Genomic DNA, 21,577 nt, shown 5'->3' on the forward strand with positions numbered 1-21,577 from the left:
TATTGTAGAGGTTCTCCATCCTCGTCTTTAATTAAACTTTTTTTAAACTTTTTTTTTTAGAATTTTGTTTTCTAAAGAAGCATGTTTCAATAAATAAATAATATAGATCTATTATTGAATAAACTGTATGTGTACTAATGATATCTGTTGCTTTGTGGTATGTCATGTAATTATTAATTTTTATTTCCTTCGTTTTTTCGTTGTGTATTTTGCCTGGGGTATATAAATGTGGATTGTCTTTAAATTAATAAATCAGTGTAGAAAGATTTATGGAAAAATACGTTCATAATGTAGTAAAAAAGTTCTGTCCATCACTTTTATTGTCTTATATATGTTTTTTTGTGTTGTCTCTTCACAGCCCTGATGAAGTTCCAAAAACTGTTTTCTTGGTGAAGAAAAAAATGCGTTGGCTGTCTCTGTGCACCTTTTTTTTAAAAGAAAGACGAAAATAAAGAAAACAATTTGGACTTTTTTGTATGATGTTCAGTGCACCTCCATTTGTCTAAAAATAGTTGGCTGAGGTAACTATAACTGCTGAATTCCTCTGGTTTTGTACAAGTCAAATGTGAGCCTTCCTATAACGTCCCTATAATCTTTGTTTTTTTCAGTGAATTTCTAAGTTTTTAAAAGTTTTATTTCCTAACTGTAACGTCCCTGTAACCTTTGTTTTTTTCTAGGCATGAGTGTAAAATTCCACTCTGCTTGTGGAGTTTGCAGAATTCGGCAACTTTGTATTCTGTTGAAAATGCGGAATTACCAGTAAACTACGCACTCCACAACAGAGCGGAATTTTTTTTCCATTAGTGCAGTTGTCACGTCATTTCGTGGGCACGGTGAGCATGACAAGACTTTTTTTTTTTTTTTTTAATTTTTATTGAGCAGAGGAGAGCAGGATAAATAACAATTTTTAAACACTTTTACAATTACTTTCTGATACATGTATGAATCTGAAACAACACATCGTGACATACCAATCTGTAATTGAGGATATAGCCTTAAAAAGCAACCCCACATAAAGTAGCGTCATGCTTTCTTATAGTACAAGCCATAAAAATAACCTAAAACAAAGTGTAAAGCTACTAAAGTGCAGTGTGCAACACTATTGGACTTTCTACAACACTTCAATTTTATATTGATAGCAATTTATCTAATGGCCTCCATTCCACAGTAAGAAAAGCATCTGCTTTTCCACCCCCCTCATTCCCACCATATTTTAATCTATTTAATCGAATCAACAATAAATTGTGCAAAAATACAAATTTTCTTAAAGTGCAATATGCTAAAGTACTAAGTGCTAAAGTGCTGTACCATTACCATACTGAAATTCTATATAGCTTGATACTGTATGCAACACTATTAGACTTTCTACACAACTTCAAATTTATATTGCTAGCAATTTATCTAATGGCCTCCAATCCACCGTAGGAAAAGCATTGCTTTTCCCCACCCTTCTTTCCCGCCATATTTTAATCTATTTCATCGGATCACAATAAATTGGGCAAAAATAAAATTTTTCATAAAGTGCAGTATGCTAAAGTGCTTAGTGCTAAAGTGCTGAACCAGTACCGTACTAAAATTCTATATAGCTTGATACTTATCCAAAAACCTCCAAACCAAAGTAAATTTTTTTACTGCCCCTACCCGCTTGGCATGTGCTTCTTCATATCTCCTTGTCCTCCACATTTTAATTAACCATTCCAAATAGGAGGGGATCTCTTCTGTTCTCCACTTTTGTAGAATCAATGACCGTGCTATTACAGTGCCAATAGCCACGAACGTCGCTTCTGCTTTATTAAGGTGAGCTCTTACTCTAGAGATCCCAAACAATGCCACCTCTGTCTCAGGATCAATATTTTTATCAATCGCATAGCTTATAGCTGAAAAAAATGTATTCCAGAAGATTTGGAGTTTTGGGCATGTAAAACAAATATGTAGCCAATCCCCCTCTCCCAAGGCCTGGCACCGAAAGCAGTTATTTTCAACCCCGGCATGGCGCTTGTTTAATACTGCCGGAATATAATATGCCATCCACCTTGAAAGAAAGGCCATCCTTTTAAAATTGGCCGCTCTCAATGCTTTACTACCTAATAGTGCAATCTGCTGCCATTCTTGATGGGAGAACTTGCAATTTGTTTCTTGTATGATTTTTCCCCAAAAAGTTTCAACTATTGGAGCTGATCTTAGTTTTAAGAGTAGAGAGTACCAGTTTCCTACGCCTTTCAATCTCATTTTATAAAGCGCATTAGCAAGTCCCCCCGGTACCCGATCTGGTAAAATATCATGTTTTTTAATCAGATGCGAGATCTGTAAATATTCCAAGAATCCGGGCTTCTCCAGGTTCCCACATCTGACTACCACCTGTTCCCAGGACATAAAGGTTTGAGCTATAAAAAAACTACCCAGCTCGAAAAAGCCGTTGTCCTTCCATCTTGTTAAAAGGCGAGAATGCATCTGCAGCCCTAAAGATCTACTTTCTTTGAGATTTAGAAAAATGTAGCCAGAAGAATTAATTTGTTTAAAAAAGCATAAAAGGCGTTTGGAGAAGTCCCGTAATGTCTTATACTGGGATTTCTTTGGTAGTTTGGTTGTTTTAAGAAAAACTGATAATTGTGTTTCAGACTCACTAAGCATTTTTTCATAGAAAAAGATTTCTGTCAAATCGTTACTAACAAGTAGACGGGCAGTTGTGTCTAGTAGGGCAGCCTCATAATAGATTTGGATATTGGGTAGAGCCAATCCTCCCTGATCTATTTCTAGTTGTAGTGTGGGGAGCTTGACTCTGGAAATCTTATTATTCCATATAAATTCTCTGAACATTGAATCTATTTCTTTAAAAAACTTAACATTTATCTTAAGAGGGACATTGATGAATAAGAAATTTAATAAGGGTAGTATAGACATTTTTAAAAGCCCAACCCGGCCTATCAAAGTCAATGGTATAATAGACCACTTATCCAATAAGCTTTTGATCTTACATTTCATTGTCGTATAATTCAGGCTAAAAAGTTGATCAACTTGGTTGGAAACATATATGCCTAAATACCTTATTGGGTCTGTTTTCAGCACCTGGGGTTTTAAATACGGGGGTAAAAAGTTATAATCATTATTCAATATTAACATTTCTGTTTTGTTTTGATTTATTTTATAACCCCCTATTTGTTCAAATCTTCTAAACTCCGCTAGTACCCTGCTCCAGTTCATTTCATCCGGATACAGATACAAAATTATGTCATCTGCAAATATTTTCATTTTTGGCATCCCATCAAAGGGAGCTCTAATTAAAAGATTATCCCTAATTCTACATGCCAATGGCTCTATAAAAAATGTAAACAAGATGGGTGACAGAGGGCATCCCTGCCTTGTCCCTCGTTTCATTTCTATTTCCCCAATTGATTCACCATTAATAATCAGCCTGGCGTGAGCTCCTTGATATATATTCTTGAGCATTTTTATAATTTAACTAGGGAACCCAAACTTTGATAAACCGATAAAAAGAGCTTCCCAATTCACTAAGTCGAATGCTTTTTCGGCATCGACCATCGTGATAAAAGTGGGTATTTTATTTACAGTGACAAAGTCTAGGGTCTGAATTAAAAACCGGGTATTCGTTGACATAGATCTACCTAAAATAAACCCAGTCTGATCCGGATGAATTAAAACTTGTGCTATAGGTGTAAAGCGCTGTGCCCACATTTTCATTAATATTTTAAAATCTGCATTCAAAAGGCTAATTGGTCTATAAGAGTTAACATCTTTTTCACTCTTTCCCTTTTTAACAAAACTGATCAAGACAGACTCCTTAAAAGTTATGGGAACCTTACCACCCTGCTTAATATAAGTAAATATTTTTCTTAGAAAGGGAGTTAGTGTCTTCTTAAAAGTTTTATACAGCTCAATCGGGAGCCCATCCGCTCCACAAGCTTTTGCCCCTGGAATTAATCCTATGGCCTTTTCTATTTCATCTATGGATATATCTATGTGGAGCTGCTCTACCATTTCTCTTGTAAGACTGGGTACCTCGACCTCCTCATAAAATTGATTAATCTGCTCTACTCCAACCTGGTATTGGGTTGCATATAATTTAGTATAATGTTCCAAGAATGTTTGTGCAATCTCTCCTTTTTCAGTTAAAAGGCCATTATTTCTAGGATCAAAGATTTCAGTGATCATTGCTGACTCTTGCTTAGTTTTCGTAGAGCTAGCAAGCATTTTACCGATCAACTGGTTTTCTTCATATACTCGTTGCTGGTAAGCTAGAACTAGCTATCTCTTCCATGATAAAAAATTCTTTTAATTCATATTTAACTTTGATTAGATGCCTTTTATCCTCCTCTAACGCCACAGACCGATTATTTACTGCCTTTGTTGCCTTTTCAACGTTCTGTTGAAGATTATTGATTTTTTCTCTCCTCTGCTTCGTTTGGGCGGCGGAGTAGGCTATTATTTGGCCCCTTAAGGCAGCCTTGAACCCGCCCCATATAGAGAATATATCTGCCGTGTTCTCATTTCTATTAAAAAATTCCTCGATCCATTCCCCCGTATTATTCACCCACTGAATGTCTTGCAAGAGGAGTCGATCCACCTGCCACTTGGATCTTGGTTTCACCTCCTCATTAATTCTTATCTCCACTTTGATTAGGGAGTGATCCGAAAAAGGGTTTGTCAATATTTCTGTATTATTATACCCCAATGATTTAGTTATTAAGAAAAAGTCAATTCTAGATGCTGTATTATATTTATTAGAGTAACAGGTAAATTCCATCTTAAGGGGATTAGCGTCACGCCAAGGATCTATTAAAACATGTTCTGCTATTAAGCCTTCTATCACTTTTTTGGTTTGGGGTTTCAGCTCTTTTTTTTCCTATTTGAGGTATCCTTTTTTAAGTTTTGGATAAAATTGAGAGCATGACGAGACTTGACGGGCGCTCACCAGCATCCATGCAACCTTCAGTAGTCAAGAGGAGTCCATCCTGCAACCAGTAGTGCACCAGGAGGCCCCTGTGCAGAGTGCTTGAAAAAGGGGTGCGCCTCCAATGACATTTTAGCAATCATGCTGTGGGGGACTTACTTGTCACAGCAATAGGGGTTTTTGGCCCCAACAGCTCTCAGCAGCCAAGAGGAGTTCATCACCCAACCAGTAGTGCGTCAGGAGGTCCCTGTGCAGAGTAGGTGAGAAAGGGGGCAGGCCTGTGACGACATCTCAACATCTCAGCAATCCAACTGTAGAGTCCTTGTGGTAACAACAGTGTTTCTTTGCCCCCTACAACCCTCAGCAGCCAAGGGGAGTTCACCTTCCCAACCAAGTAGTATGCCAGGAGGCCCCTGTGCATAATGTTTGAGAAAGAGGGTGAGGCCTCCAACAACATCTCAGCAGTCTGGCTGTAGGGGTCTTACTTGTTGCAACAATAGGGGTTCTTGGCCGCCAATGACCCTCAGCAGCCAAGGGGACCTAATCCCCCCAACTGTTATGTTTCATAGGTACCCATGTATAAGCCCAGGTATTCGACTAACCTTTCACCTACATTTTACCGTACCATTACACTACACAATGGGTTTTGGTATTGACCTTTTACCTAGATAGGCACTGCATAAAATGTCATGTTGCTTTCCCCGAAACTAGACGCATTAATTATGCATGAAGATTCTCAGAATCACAGCAGTATTACCATCCTCTGCATAAAAACTAAGTATAAGGGTCATCCCTTCCGTCATCCACGACCGACATGACAAGCAAGGTAAAACCCCTGAAGGTAGCCTTTGGGTATATATACACCACATCTTTGCCCAGGCAAGTAGAGGAGAAAGACTTCAATGCTGACACACTGTTGCGAGACGCTGAGGTTCCTGCACGCAAACACTCCAGCTTGCAGTGGTCTGGCATCCCTCACGGGGTGTCCATCTCGAGTACAAGACGGGGTCCCACAGTCTCTCACTTCACGTAATGGAGTTGGCTTCAGCCTGGGGGGATTCTTGGCTCTACACCTACATACATGCTAGGTGCATTTAGATACATCTAGTTAGGGTTGCATCATAGGAGTACGCATTATTATTGTCATGTATTTATATGCTTGCATATAGCCATTGTTTTAGCACTAAGGTAGAAATCTACCATCCATTTACTCTGTTGGTGCTTAACATCCTTTATATATGTTTCTGTTCTTATGGTTGTTTCAGCACACCTATTTTACACTAGAATGACGCTGGTTCAATAAATGCTTATTAAAAACGTCCCCACCGTTTATTCTGTGTATCTCTCTGCGACAAAGTGAGCACGAGTGACTGAGCGAAAAGTACTGCACTGTTTCCACGATCCCTGATGGGACAGGGTTGTCATATTCGATATTTGCCAAGAACTATTCTCTCCTTGGTAACAGGGAGTTTATAGTGGCACTGTGAGCGAGCTGGTATACAGGCGAAGGTACCCGGAGGGTGGTGTCTGGAATCAGTCTGGACACCAATCCCACAGTCTATGTTGTCTAAACGAACAGACCCTAAATAGGTTGTTAGGAACTACACGACATGGAGCTGTCAATGTTGGTGTGGTACTTTTTTAACTGTCAAATCTGAGTAGTTCAGTCGTGCTTTCCTCAGTGACCCCTGCACACATTATTCCAGAGACGTCTGGAGTGGGAGGGAAAAAATCCTCCACAGCTGAGTAGGCATATCCTATATATTGGCTCTTGGTTTATTCAAGCTTGAAGGACAATATTTCCTATTGTGCATAAAACCTTATCTCAGTTTCCCTGAAACTTTCTCAACAGTGGCTGACAAAGACCTCGCTGCGAATGCAGTGGAGGAAGGGGAACAAGAAGGCGAAATAAACATTTCAGAAACTGTCAGAACTGTAGAACTGTCCTTACTTTAAAACTAGCAGACTACGGAGTCACAGCTAGGGGTGGGGGCAGTAACATTTGTGATTGAGGCACACGAATCATATAGAACTGAGGGATTCTATTCATGGGTTAAATTCCCACAAGCAGATTCACACACAAATACATTTCATTCATACTCTGAGTTGACACACCAGAGGAAAACTGTCCACACGAGGACATTGAAGTTCCGCTCACGTACCAGGAGCACATAAACTGGTTTAAATGCGCCCTCTCACATATAAGATATAAAGTAAGACTCGATCCGCTCGGCAGAGACGGAGTGACTTGTCCGGTCCTAGCAGTTTACACACCACATTCAAACATTGACACAATCCCGGTAGCAGACTTACTTCTGCTACACAAAGAAATAATAAAACTTTACAGAAACCTGACACAGTTCATGATGAGAACATTCACATTTCAGCCAACAAGGGCTACACCAGCAGGACAGATTCAGAGATCTATAACTACAATAACTCCACAAACGCTACACGCAGTTATGGGTAAAATGCCCACAAACACGTGAGCAAATGCCATTCTGGATAGCTCGGAAAATAACACAACTAGACGCAGTATTTCCACACACAAGTCCTCAAGAAGAACACAGAATGCTGACAATCTGCTTGCTAATGGGGATAGCTTCCCAGATAGAGGATTGTACCTCGTGGGGTACAGTTTTCGTTGCCATATATACCAGATCTCATGGTATCCCTTCAATAGCAGTAATACCAGATGTATTAAGACAAATACAGAATGAGTATGGAGCAGAACCTGCTCTGAACTTAGGGATGAAATTGTTAGGAATTTTTGCCCAGTTATTGACTATTATATTAGCAAACATACAGAGGGAAGCAGCAGCAGTGGCAATACACCAACGCCTGAGGGATTTCCCTTCTTTACAACAGATGCGTGAATTACATAAAATTACTCTAGGAATTTGGTAGAGGTAGTTCAGGAACTAGAACAGCAAAGCCTTAATTCATGGGTGGTCCTGAGAAGGATAACACTAAGCAAGCATAGCACCTGATTCTTCCAAGAAGAAATGGGATAATAAAAAGCAAAAGAATAGGGAAAATAGATCAAAACTGACAGGTATCAGGCTTCTGATACACGTTCCTCTCATTCCTTTCAGGGTTCATCAAAATCTCTGAGACCGAAAGACGGTCAGAACACAGACAAGAAGAACGGACAAAGTCCAGAGACACACAACATACTTCGGACTATACTATAAAAAAAACAAGATAAACAAAAATCAAAACCTCAATTTAAAAAGAAGAAGGTAGCAGGTCTTAAAGTTAGACAATGCTACAATTCTGAGGACTCAACTTCTGAACGGGGAATTGGCTCTGACGATGATAGACAGTGCAGCAGAAGTAACAATAGCTAGCCAGAATGTGAATGAATTTCTGGTCACAGTGGGGTTGAAGGAGCACATCACTGTGGAAACACTAGATACAAGGGTAAGTGTCCCATATCGGTTACATGAGATAACACTCCAAATGGAGGGGGACAAACCCAGGAAAATTAAAAAATTTTGGGGGGAGAACCTGACTTTTGGCTGTGACATCATGACAGCACTTGCTCCAGCATTATATCGCAACCATGTAGCGTGGGATGCTGAGTCACCTCCCCATGTGATACCAGTAAAAACTATTCCAACTCTACAGAGACAATACCCTATTAAACAAGAAGCGAAGAAGAAGGTCAGGGAGATCGTCGATCAACTTGAATATCAAAGTGTAATAAAAACTTGCACCTATTCAATGAATAATCCTTTGCTTCCTGTAATGAAACCTGATAATTCATATTGTCTAGTCTTACATTACAGACATCTCAACACATGTACAAAGACATTTGTAGTACAGAATGCACACAGTGGCGTATTAATGAATAACATTGTGCGAAAAAAATACGAAAGAGCACTAGATATCTCAAATGGATTTTTCTGCCAGAATATAGTGCCTGAGAGCAGATATTTCACAGCATTTTCAGCGCTCAGTTCTCAGGGTCAATTCTGTTGACTCCCCCAAGGGTATAAGACTAGTTCCGGGTTGTTCTCAGCTAGGGTAACTCAGTTACTGAAAAATTTGGATGAGGAGGTATGGTCCCATGTAGATGATATTTATCTAACGGATGATGATTTAAAGGATCATTTGACCAGCGTGAGCAACATAATTTTGTGGTTCGCCTCTGAGGGCTACAAATTCAACTTTAAAAAATTGACAATAGCTCACGTCAATGTCCGATTTTTGGATTATGAGCTTTCAATTGAAGGGAAAAGCCTAGCAGCTAACTTTTCAGAAAAATGTGCGCTGCTCCAACCTCCAAAATCACTGAAAGACTTCCAATCCGTATTAGGATTCCTAAATTTTGGCAGAACATACATTTTTGCTTACGCAGAAAAAGTTAAACCTTTTTACGGTTTAATTAGACCTGATTTTTCAATTAGACATTGGACTCAGGAACACACAGATTAACTTTGTTCCTTGCAAGCTGACATGATAGCTTCAAAACACTTACAGACACGTGTAAATACCACAAATTTGGGGATCCGTGTAATTGCAGGTCAATCAGGATACACTTACCTAGCCATCAATGAAGGCGAAACAGTACCAATAGCATACAAATCACACTTGTACACAAACGCTGAAATGCGTTTTGCTTCTACAGAAAAATTCTGACAGCAGTACAATCTGCGGTAGCGAGAGAAAGAGCACTGGCTCAGGGAAAACGAATAATTGTTGTAACTCCAGTATGGGCCTTAGAGGCCGTTACAAAGGCAAGCATTACAAATGCTAAAGCTCTACATCTGAGATGGATACTATGGCCTCATTCTCTCACGGCAACAGATGTAGACTACAAATTCGATTCTACATTAAAAACACAAGCATTTCTAAAATACGAACAAGAATATCCTTTCCCAAACGAAATAATGCCTTTAGATCAGAGAGAATTCATCATTTACACTAGACACACAATTGACAGACGGAATGCAGAACAAATCAAAACATTCACCCCAGAGAGAGATCTGGGTTAAATCCATAACTCTTTTGCTCACCATGCCACCCCAGTTTAGATCTGTCCATATGCAAATCAGTCTTGACCCTGTGCCTCATGGGGACAGTCCAGCCTGAACTGCCAAGCCAGGTCCTCTCTGGAATGGGAACAAGCATCCTAGGACTGGTTTCTGGGTTTCACCCCTCTTCAGCCAGGATAGCTTGAATCCAGTGGCACAGTGAGCCTAGGAACCAAGTCTGGGCATACCTGGTGCAGTTAGGGCAATAAAGCAAAAGATACACAATTGAAGGACGGAATGCAGAACAAATCAAAACATTCACCCCAGTCAAGAGATCTGGGTTAAACACATCATTCTTTTGCTCACCATGCCACCCCAGTTTAGACTTGGCCATGTGCAAATCAGTCTTGACCCTGTCCCTCATGGGAACAGTCCAGCCTGAACTGCCAAGCCAGGTCCTCCCTGGACTGGAAACAAGCATCCTAGGACCGGTTACGGGGTTTCACCCTTCTTCAGAAAGGATAGCTAGAATCCAGTGGCACGGTGAGCCCAGGACCCACGTCTGGGCTACCTGGCGCAGTTAGGGCAAGAAAGCAAAAGACACACAATTGATGGACGGAATGCAGAACAAATCAAAACATTCACCCCCAGTCAAGAGATCTGGGTTAAATCCATCATTCTTTTGCTCACCATGCCACCCCAGTTTATACCTGGCAATATGCAAATCAGTCTTAACCCTGTGCCTCATGGGAACAGTCCAGCCTGAACTGTCAAGCCAGGTCCTTCCTGTACCAGAAACAAGCATCTTAGGACCGGTTTCGGGGTTTCACCACTCTTCAGCCAGGATAGCTTGAATCCAGCGGCATAGTGAGCCCTGGCACCACGTCTGGGCATACCTGGTGCACTTAGGGCAAAAAAGCAAAAGACACACAATTGATGGACTGAATGCAGAACGAATCAAAACATTCACCCCAGTCAACGGATCTGGGTTAAATCCATCATTCTTTTGCTCACCATGCCACCCCAGTTTAGACCTGGCCATGTGCAAATCAGTCTTGACCCTGTGCCTCATGGGAACAGTCCAGCCCAAACTGCCAAGCTATGTCCTCCCTGGACCGGAAACAAGCATCCTAGGACCGGTTTCGGGGTTTCACCCCTCTTCAGCCAGGACAGCTTGAATCCAGTGACACAGTGAGCCCAGGACCCACGTCTGGGCATACCTGGCACAGTCAGGGCGCGAAAGCAAAAGACACACAATTGATGGACGGAATGCAGAACAAATCAAAACATTCACCCCAGTCAAGAGATCTGGGTATTAAATCCATCATTCTTTTGCTCACCATGCCACCCCAGTTTAGACTTGGCCATGTGCAAATCAGTCGTGACCCTGTGCCTCATGGGGACAGTCCAGCCTCAACTGCCAAGCCAGGTCCTCCCTGGACTGGAAACAAGCATCCTAGGACCGGTTTCGGGGTTTCACCCTTCTTCCGAAAGGATAGCTAAAATCCAGTGGCACGGTGAGCCCAGGACCCACGTCTGGGCTACCTGGCGCAGTTAGGGTGAGAAAGCAAAAGACACACAATTGATGGACGGAATGCAGAACAAATCAAAACATTCATCCCCAGTCAAGAGATCTGGGTTAAATCCATCATTCTTTTGCTCACCATGCCACCCCAGATTAGACCTGGCAATATGCAAATCAGTCTTGACCCTCTGTCTCATGAGAACAGTCCAGCCCGAACTGTCAAGCCAGGTCCTTCCTGGACTGGAAACAAGCATCCTAGGACCGGTTTCGGGGTTTCACCCCTGTTCAGCCAGGATACCTTGAATCCAGTGGCACAGTGAGCCCAGGACCCACATCTGGGCTACCTGGCGCAGTTAGGGCGCGAAAGCAAAAGACACACAATTGATGGACGGAATGCAGAACAAATCAAAACATTCACCCCAGTCAAGAGATCTGGGTATTAAATCCATAATTATTTCGCTCACCATGCCACCCCAGTTTAGACTTGGCCATGTGCAAATCAGTCTTGACCCTGTGCCTCATGGGAACAGTCCAGCCTGAACTGCCAAGCCAGGTCCTCCCTGGACTGGAAACAAGCATCCTAGGACCGGTTTTGGGGTTTCACCCTTCTTCCGAAAGGATGGCTAAAATCCAGTGGCACGGTGAGCCCAGGACCCACGTCTGGGCTACCTGGCGCAGTTAGGGTGAGAAAGCAAAAGACACACAATTGATGGACGGAATGCAGAACAAATCAAAACATTCATCCCCAGTTAAGAGATCTGGGTTAAATCCATCATTCTTTTGCTCACCATGCCACCCCAGATTAGACCTGGCAATATGCAAATCAGTCTTGACCCTCTGTCTCATGAGAACAGTCCAGCCCGAACTGTCAAGCCAGGTCCTTCCTGGACCGGAAACAAGCATCCTAGGACCGGTTTCGGGGTTTCACCCCTCTTCAGCCAGGATACCTTGAATCCAGTGGCACAGTGAGCCCAGGACCCACATCTGGGCTACCTGGCGCAGTTAGTGCGAGAAAGCAAAAGACACACAATTGATGGACGGAATGCAGAACAAATCAAAACATTCACCCCCAGTCAAGAGATCTGGGTTAAATCCATCATTCTTTTGCTCACCATGCCACCCCAGTTTATACCTGGCAATTTGCAAATCAGTCTTGAGCCTGTGCCTCATGGGAACAGTCCAGCCTGAACGGTCAAGCCAGGTCCTTCCTGGACCAGAAACAAGCATCTTAGGACCGGTTTCGGGGTTTCACCCCTCTTCAGCCAGGATAGCTTGAATCCAGCGGCATAGTGAGCCCTGGCACCACGTCTGGGCATACCTGGTGCACTTAGGGCAAAAAAGCAAAAGACACACAATTGATGGACTGAATGCAGAACAAATCAAAACATTCACCCCAGTCAAGAGATCTGGGTTAAATCCATCATTCTTTTGCTCACCATGCCACCCCAGTTTAGACCTGGCCATGTGCAAATCAGTCTTGACCCTGTGCCTCATGGGAACAGTCCAGCCCAAACTGCAAAGCTAGGTCCTCCCTGGACCGGAAACAAGCATCCTAGGACCGGTTTCGGGGTTTCATCCCTCTTCAGCCAGGACAGCTTGAATCCAGTGACACAGTGAGCCCAGGACCCACGTCTGGGCATACCTGGCACAGTCAGGGCGAGAAAGCAAAAGACACACAATTGATGGACGGAATGCAGAACAAATCAAAATATTCACCCCAGTCAAGAGATCTGGGTATTAAATCCATCATTCTTTTGCTCACCATGCCACCCCAGTTTAGACTTGGCCATGTGCAAATCAGTCTTGACCCTGTGCCTCATGGGAACAGTCCAGCCTGAACTGCCAAGCCAGGTCCTCCCTGGACTGGAAACAAGCATCCTAGGACCGGTTTCGGGGTTTCACCCTTCTTCCGAAAGGATAGCAAGAATCCAGTGGCACGGTGAGCCCAGGACCCACGTCTGGGCTACCTGGCGCAGTTAGGGTGAGAAAGCAAAAGACACACAATTGATGGACGGAATGAAGAACAAATCAAAACATTCATCCCCAGTCAAGAGATCTGGGTTAAATCCATCATTCTTTTGCTCACCATGCCACCCCAGTTTAGACATGGCAATATGCAAATCAGTCTTGACCCTCTGCCGCATGAGAACAGCCCAGCACGAACTGCCAAGCCAGGTCCTTCCTGGACCGGAAACAAGCATCCTAGGACCGGTTTCGGGGTTTTGCCCCTCTTCAGCCAGGATAGCTTGAATCCAGTGGCACAGTGAGCCCAGGACCCACGTATGGACATACCCGGCGCAGTTAGGGCGAGAAAGCAAAAGACACACAATTGATGGACGGATTGCTGAACAAATCAAAACATTCACCCCAGTCAAGAGATATGGGTTAAATCCATCAATATTTTGCTCACCATGCCACCCCAGTTTAGACCTGGCCATGTGCAAATCAGTCTTGACCCTGTGCCTCATGGGAACAGTCCAGCCCTAACTGCCAAGCCAGGTCCTCCCTGGACCGGAAACAAGCATCCTAGGACCGGCTTCGGGGTTTCACCCCTCTTCAGCCAGGATACCTTGAATCCAGTGGCACAGTGAGCCCAGGACCCATGTCTGGGCATACCTGGCACAGTCAGGGCGAGAAAGCAAAAGACACACAATTGATGGACGGAATGCAGAACAAATCAAAACATTCACCCCAGTGAAGAGATCTGGGTTAAATCCATCATTCATTGGCTCACCATGCCACCCCAGTTTAGACTTGGCCATGTACAAATCAATCTTGACCCTGTGCCTCATGGGAACAGTCCAGCCTGAACTGCCAAGCCAGGTCCTCCCTGGACTGGAAACAAGCATCCTAGGACCGGTTTCGGGGTTTCACCCTTCTTCAGAAAGGATAGCTTGAATCCAGTGGCACAGTGAGCCCAGGACCCACGTATGGACATACCCGGCGCAGTTAGGGCGAGAAAGCAAAAGACACACAATTGATGGACGGATTGCAGAACAAATCAAAACATTCACCCCAGTCAAGAGATATGGGTTAAATCCATCATTATTTTGCTCACCATGCCACCCCGATTTAGACCTGGCCATATGCAAATCAGTCTTGACCGTGTGCCTCATGGGAACAGTCCAGCTCGAACTGACAAGCCAGGTCCTTCCTGGACCGGAAACAAGCATCCTAGGACCGGTTTCGGGGTTTCACCCCTCTTCAGCCAGGATAGCTCGAATCCAGTGGCACAGTGAGCCCAGGACCCACGTCTGGGCATACCTGGTGCACTTAGGGTGAGAAAGCAAAAGACACACAATTGATGGATGGAATGCAAGACAAATCAAAACATTCACCCCAGTCAAGCAATCTGGGTTAAATCCATCATTCTTTTGCTCACCATGCCACCCCAGTTTAGACTTGGCCATGTGAAAATCAGTCTTGACCCTGTGCCTCATGGGAACAGTCCAGCCTGAACTGCCAAGCCAGGTCCTCCCTGGACTGGAAACAAGCATCCTAGGACCGGCTTCGGGGTTTCACCCTTCTTCCGAAAGGATAGCTAAAATCCAGTGGCACGGTGAGCCCAGGACCCACGTCTGGGCTACCTGGCGCAGTTAGGGTGAGAAAGCAAAAGACACACAATTGATGGATAGAATGCAGAACAAATCAAAACATTCATCCCCAGTCAAGAGATCTGGGTTAAATCCATCATTCTTTTGCTCACCATGCCACCCCAGATTAGACCTGGCAATATGCAAATCAGTCTTGACCCTCTGTCTCATGAGAACAGTCCAGCCCGAACTGCCAAGCCAGGTCCTTCCTGGACCGGAAACAAGCATCCTAGGACCGGTTTCGGGGTTTCATCCCTCTTCAGCCAGGACAGCTTGAATCCAGTGACACAGTGAGCCCAGGACCCACGTCTGGGCATACCTGGCACAGTCAGGGCGAGAAAGCAAAAGACACACAATTGATGGACGGAATGCAGAACAAATCAAAACATTCACCCCAGTCAAGAGATCTGGGTATTAAATCCATCATTCTTTTGCTCACCGTGCCACCCTAGTTTAGACTTGGCCATGTGCAAATCAGTCTTGACCCTGTGCCTCATGGGAACAGTCCAGCCTGAACTGCCAAGCCAGGTCCTCCCTGGACTGGAAACAAGCATCCTAGGACCGGTTTCGGGGTTTCACCCTTCTTCCGAAAGGATAGCAAGAATCCAGTGGCATGGTGAGCCCAGGACCCACGTCTGGCTACCTGGCGCAGTTAGGGTGAGAAAGCAAAAGACACACAATTGATGGACGGAATGCAGAACAAATCAAAACATTCATCCCCAGTCAAGAGATCTGGGTTAAATCCATCATTCTTTTGCTCACCATGCCACCCCAGTTTAGACCTGGCAATATGCAAATCAGTCTTGACCCTCTGCCGCATGAGAACAGCCCAGCCCGAACTGCCAAGCCGGGTCCTTCCTGGACCGGAAACAAGCATCCTAGGACCGGTTTCGGGGTTTCAACCCTCTTCAGCCAGGATACCTTGAATCCAGTGGCACAGTGAGCCCAGGACCCACGTCTGGGCATACCTGGCACAGTCAGGGCGAGAAAGCAAAAGACACACAATTGATGGATGGAATGCAGAACAAATCAAAACATTCACCCCAGTCAAGAGATCTGGGTTAAATCCAACATTCTTTTGCTCACCATGCCACCCCAGATTAGACATGGCCATGTGCAAATCAGTCTTGACCCTGTGCCTCATGGGAACAGTCCAGCCTCAACTGCCAAGCCTGGTCCTCCCTGGACTGGAAACAAGCATCCTAGGACCGGTTACGGGGTTTCACCCTTCTTCAGAAAGGATAGCTTGAATCCAGTGGCACAGTGAGCCCAGGACCCACGTCTGGGCATACCTGGCGCACTTAGGGTGAGAAAGCAAAAGACACACAATTGATGGATGGAATGCAAGACAAATCAAAACATTCACCCCAGTCAAGAAATCTGGGTTACATCCATCATTCTTTTGCTCACCATGCCACCCCAGTTTAGACTTGGCCATGTGCAAATCAGTCTTGACCCTGTGCCTCATGGGAACAGTCCAGCCTGAACTGCCAAGCCAGGTCCTCCCTGGACTGGAAACAAGCATCCTAGGACCGGTTTTGGGGTTTCAGCCTTCTTCCGAAAGGATAGCTAAAATCCAGTGGCACGGTGAGCCCAGGACCCACGTCTGGGCTACCTGGCGCAGTTAGGGTGAGAAAGCAAAAGACACACAATTGATGGACGGATTGCAGAACAAATCAAAACATTCACCCCAGTCAAGAGATATGGGTTAAATCCAACATTCTTTTGCTCACCATGCCACCCCAGATTAGACCTGGCAATATGCAAATCAGTCTTGACCCTCTGTCTCATGAGAACAGTCCAGCCCGAACTGCCAAGCCAATTCCTTCCTGGACCGGAAACAAGCATCCTAGGACCGGTTTCGGGGTTTCTCCCCTCTTCAGCCAGGATAGCTTGAATCCAGGGGCACAGTGAGCCCAGGACCCACGTATGGACATGCCCGGCGCAGTTAGGGCGAGAAAGCAAAAGACACACAATTGATGGACGGATTGCAGAACAAATCAAAACATTCACCCCAGTCAAGAGATATGGGTTAAATCCATCATTATTTTGCTCACCATGCCACCCCAGTTTAGACCTGGCCATGTGCAAATCAGTCTTGACCTTTGAAACTGGTCCTAGGATGCTTGTTTCCAGTCCAGGGAGGACCTGGCTTGGCGGTTCGGGCTGGGCTGTTCCCATGAGGCACAGGGCCAAGTCTGATTTGCATATGGCTGGGTTTAAACTGGAATGGCATGGTGAGCAAAAAAACGATGGATATAGGCCCAGATCTCTGTACTGGGGTGAATGTATGACATTGTTCTGCATTCTGTCCATCAACTGTTGTTTTTGCATTTATCACCCCAAGTGGAACAGGTATGCCCAGACGTGGGTCCTGTGCTCTCCTTGCCACTTGATTCAAGCTATCCTGGCTTAAGAGGGGTGTAACCCTGAAACTGGTCCTAGGATGCTTTTTTCCAGTCCAGGGAGGACCTGGCTTGCCTGTTTGGGCTGGACTGTTCCCATGAGGCACAGGGTCAAGACTGATTTGCATATGACTGGGTTCAAACTGGAATGGCATGGTGAGCAAAAAAACGATGGATTTAGACCCAGATCTCTGGACTGGGGTGAATGTATGACATTGTACTGTCATCTGTCCATCAACTGTTGTTTTTAAATTTGTCACCCCGAGTGGGACGGGTATGCCTAGACGTGGGTCACTTGCTCTCCATGACACTCGAATCAAATTATCCTGGGTGAAGAGCGGTGAAACCCCAAAACCGGTCCTAGGTTGCTTGTTTCCGGTCCAGGGAGGACCTGGCTTGGCAGTGCGGGCTGGACTGTTCCTATGAGGCACAGGGTCAAGACTGATTTGCATATGGCTAGGTTCAAACTGGAATGGCATGGTGATCAAAAAAACAATGGATTTAGGCCCAGATCTCTGTACTGGGGTGAATGTATGACATTGTTCTGTATTCTGTCCATCAACTGTTGTTTTTGCATTTGTCACCCCGAATGGGACAGGTATGCCCAGACGTGGGTCCTATACTCTCCATGCCACTGGAATCAAGCTATCCTGGCTGAAGATGGGTGAAACCCCAAAACCAGTCCTAGGATGCTTGTTTCCAGTCCAGGGAGGACCTGGCTTGGTAGTTGGGGCTGGACTGTTCCCATGAGGCACAGGGTCAAGACTGATTTGCATATGGCTGGGTTCAAACTGAAATGTCATGGTGAGCAAAAAAATGATGAATTTAGGCCCAGATCTCTGTACTGGGGTGAATGTATGACATTGTACTGCATTCTGTCCATCAACTGTTGTTTTTACATTTGTCGCCACGAGTGGGACGGGTATGCCCAGACGTTGGTCCCGTGCTCTGAATGCCACTGGAATCAATCTATCCTGTCTGAAGAGGGGTGAAACCCCGAAACCGGTCCTAGGATGCTTGTATTCAGTCCAGGGAGGACCTGGCTTGGCAGTTCGGGATGGACTGTTCCCATTAGGCACAGGGTCAAGACTGATTTGCATATAGTTGGGTTCAAACTGGAAAGGCATGGTGAGCAAAAGAACGATGAATTTAGGCCCAGATCTCTGTACTGGGTTGAATGTATGACATTGTTCTGCATTCTGTCCATCAACTGTTGTTTTTGCATTTGTCACCCCGAGTGGGACGGGTATGGCCAGACGTGGGTCCTGTGCTCTCCATGCCACTTTAATCAAGCTATCCCGACTGAAGAGCGGTGAAACCCTGAAACTGGTCCTAGGATGCTTGTTTCCAGTCCAGGGAGGACCTGGCTTGGCTGTTCGGGCTGGACTGTTACCATGAGGCACAGTGTCAAGACTGATTTGCATATGGCTGGGTTCAAACTGGAATGGTATGGTGAGAAAAAAAACTATGGATTTAGACCCAGATCTCTGTACTGGGGTGAATGTATGACATTGTTCTGCATTCTGTCCATCAACTGTTGTTTTTGCATTTGTCATCCCGAGTGGGACAGGTATGCCCAGACATGGGTCCTATGCTCTCCATGCCACTGGAATCAAGATATCCTGGCTGAAGTGGGGTGAAACCCCGAAACCAGTCCTAGGATGCTTGTTTCCAGTCCAGGGAGGACCTGGCTTGGCAGTTCAGGCTGGACTGTTCCCATGAGGCACAGGGTCAAGACTGATTTGCATATGGCTGGGTTCAAACTGGAATGGCATGGTGAGCAAAACAACGATGGATTTAGGCTCAGATCTCTGTACCGTGGTGAATGTATGAAATTGTTCTGCATTCTGTCCATCAGCTATTGTTCTTGCATGCATCATTTACACTGACAGTTCTGCTCAGCCTTCCATAGTTAGCAGCAGTACAGCGCAGTTTGTGCGATTGTGAAAGGATGAATGCAGGACGGCAATTTCTATTCTAGCAGTACGAAGACACACTCTCTAGAAGATTGTAAGGCACAGCTGGCAGAATTAAAAGCCCCTTGCTGGCACTAATACAAATGAATCAGGAATTCCCCACACTTATAGTGTGCGATTCGTTTTACTATGTCCAGTCTTTCAATTAATATTTTTACTATTGGGTTCAGAATAGGTTTAAAGACTCAATATGTTGCACAATAAAGTACAAAATGCTTTGGGAACAAGTGGCAGAGTTGAAAAAAAGACTTGCTGGGAGCTTATGTGATACACACGCTGAGTCATCAACTTGATGGTATTCACGTTGAAGGGAATTCATTGGCTGATGAAGCAGCCAAGGGGGCAGTGCGAACTGCTGCCATAGCTGCAATCACTCGTTCAAGCACAAGAAGAGACAGACAGATAATGGTAGCTGTTATTGCTTCACGCAAAAACAGCAAAGCCGTGCCGAAAGGTTTTCCACTCAAGTACTCCTGCAAGTTAGATGCAAAAAACATTCTGTATGCTCAAATTCCAGGAGTGGGGGATAGAGTAATACCAAACATGGATCGCAGGTTAGGTTTAATTCTAGATGCACTCGAGGATCTGGGATCATTTTGCACACACAGGGGTTACTGTAACTGTTTCATTACTAAAACATCGCTATTGGTGGCCAGATCTAACCAAACAGATGAAACGTTTGTACTTAAGTGTGACATCTTTCAGCAGATTATGGGTTCAACTGTAGCACACCCACCACAAACACCATTACTGATGTAAGACAGACCTCTCGCTTGTGTCTATTTGGACCACTGCAGCCCCTTACAATCTGACGGGACTTACAATTACATCTTGGTGGCAGTGGATTTATGTTGTAGATTCCTGTGAGTTTGGCCTCAGCGCTCGGCTGACACTCGAACTGTTATAAAAGATTTGCAAATCTTCATAGGGACATGCACAGTTGGCACATTACACTCTGACTGTGACCCCGCATTTAGCTCTAGGGCTTACAAGTAAGCCATGGAAAGTCTGGGTTTAGTATTGCGGTACATCTCTCTGTACTATCCTGAGGGAAATTCAGTTGTGAAGAGGAAATAACGTAACTTAAAGCAATCATTAACAGCAAAAGTATTAGGTTCGTGTGATAGTTGGGTGAATGACCTACGTGGGGTGCAGAGGTCTCTAGATAATATGCCAAGAAGTTCCCTAGGAGGTCTCACCCCTTACGAGGTCCTATTTGGGATGTGAATGTGGGTACCTGATCTCGATTATGAAAGCACAGTGGCAGATAAAAAACCTTTTGATATCGATAAACGTTTGGCTATTTTACAGGACCTTAATGAATTCTGGGCACTACAAAGCAAGGTGCAAGTAAAACACACCACCACTGGGGAAGTGAAATCAGTAACAGCAAGACCTGTCTAGATTCCAAAAGTTGGTGATCTGGTCAGAGAAAAGATTGAGGACAAAAAAGAATTTGGTCAATCATACAGAAAGCCTGTAACCGTACTGGTTGTCGAAGGAACAAGAACAGTACTTCTTCCGCTTCTTGATGGCAAAATAGAGAAGAGATTCATCTCAATTGATCTGATCAAACCACACTATGTGGCTGATCCTGAATAGCAGACCATGTGGGCTCCTGGGTAGCCGCCGCTCTCCTCTAGCTACCATACAGGAAGTTCAGACAGAAAGACTTATAACGTTCGAAGAGTCTACAATTCGAAGTAATAGAGTTACCAACAATGAAATGGTACTCATACCCATTGAAACTGAACATCAAAATACAATTGAAACTCAAATATCAATTCGGCCTACAACCGATATCTACATCAATATGCCTCTACAAGGGACAACTGCCAGTCCATCAAAACATGCTGAGCTACCAAAGATAGACCAAACTGCATCTGGCTATTTCATTGATTTCAACAGCTCCAGTTACCCACAAAAAAACAACTTCATGATTTCTACATTTTTCTGAAAAATACATGCCTGGTTTCACCATGGCCACAGCTCTGGATAATAACAAGAATACTGTTCCTACTATTTTGGATAGGATTAGTGACTGTCTTTTCCTTGATCGTGAATGGACACTATCTCCCAGAACGCTCTGCAGTATCAAATGTGTACTTGTTGCTGAAACCTCCTACATCATCTCACCGTGAACAAAGAGACCTGTCCCATGTGAGCGTTACAGTGGTTCCAGTTCCTGAC

Source organism: Triturus cristatus, chromosome 4_1 (assembly GCF_964204655.1).
Source record: "Triturus cristatus chromosome 4_1, aTriCri1.1, whole genome shotgun sequence".
Classification (NCBI taxonomy): domain Eukaryota; kingdom Metazoa; phylum Chordata; class Amphibia; order Caudata; family Salamandridae; genus Triturus; species Triturus cristatus.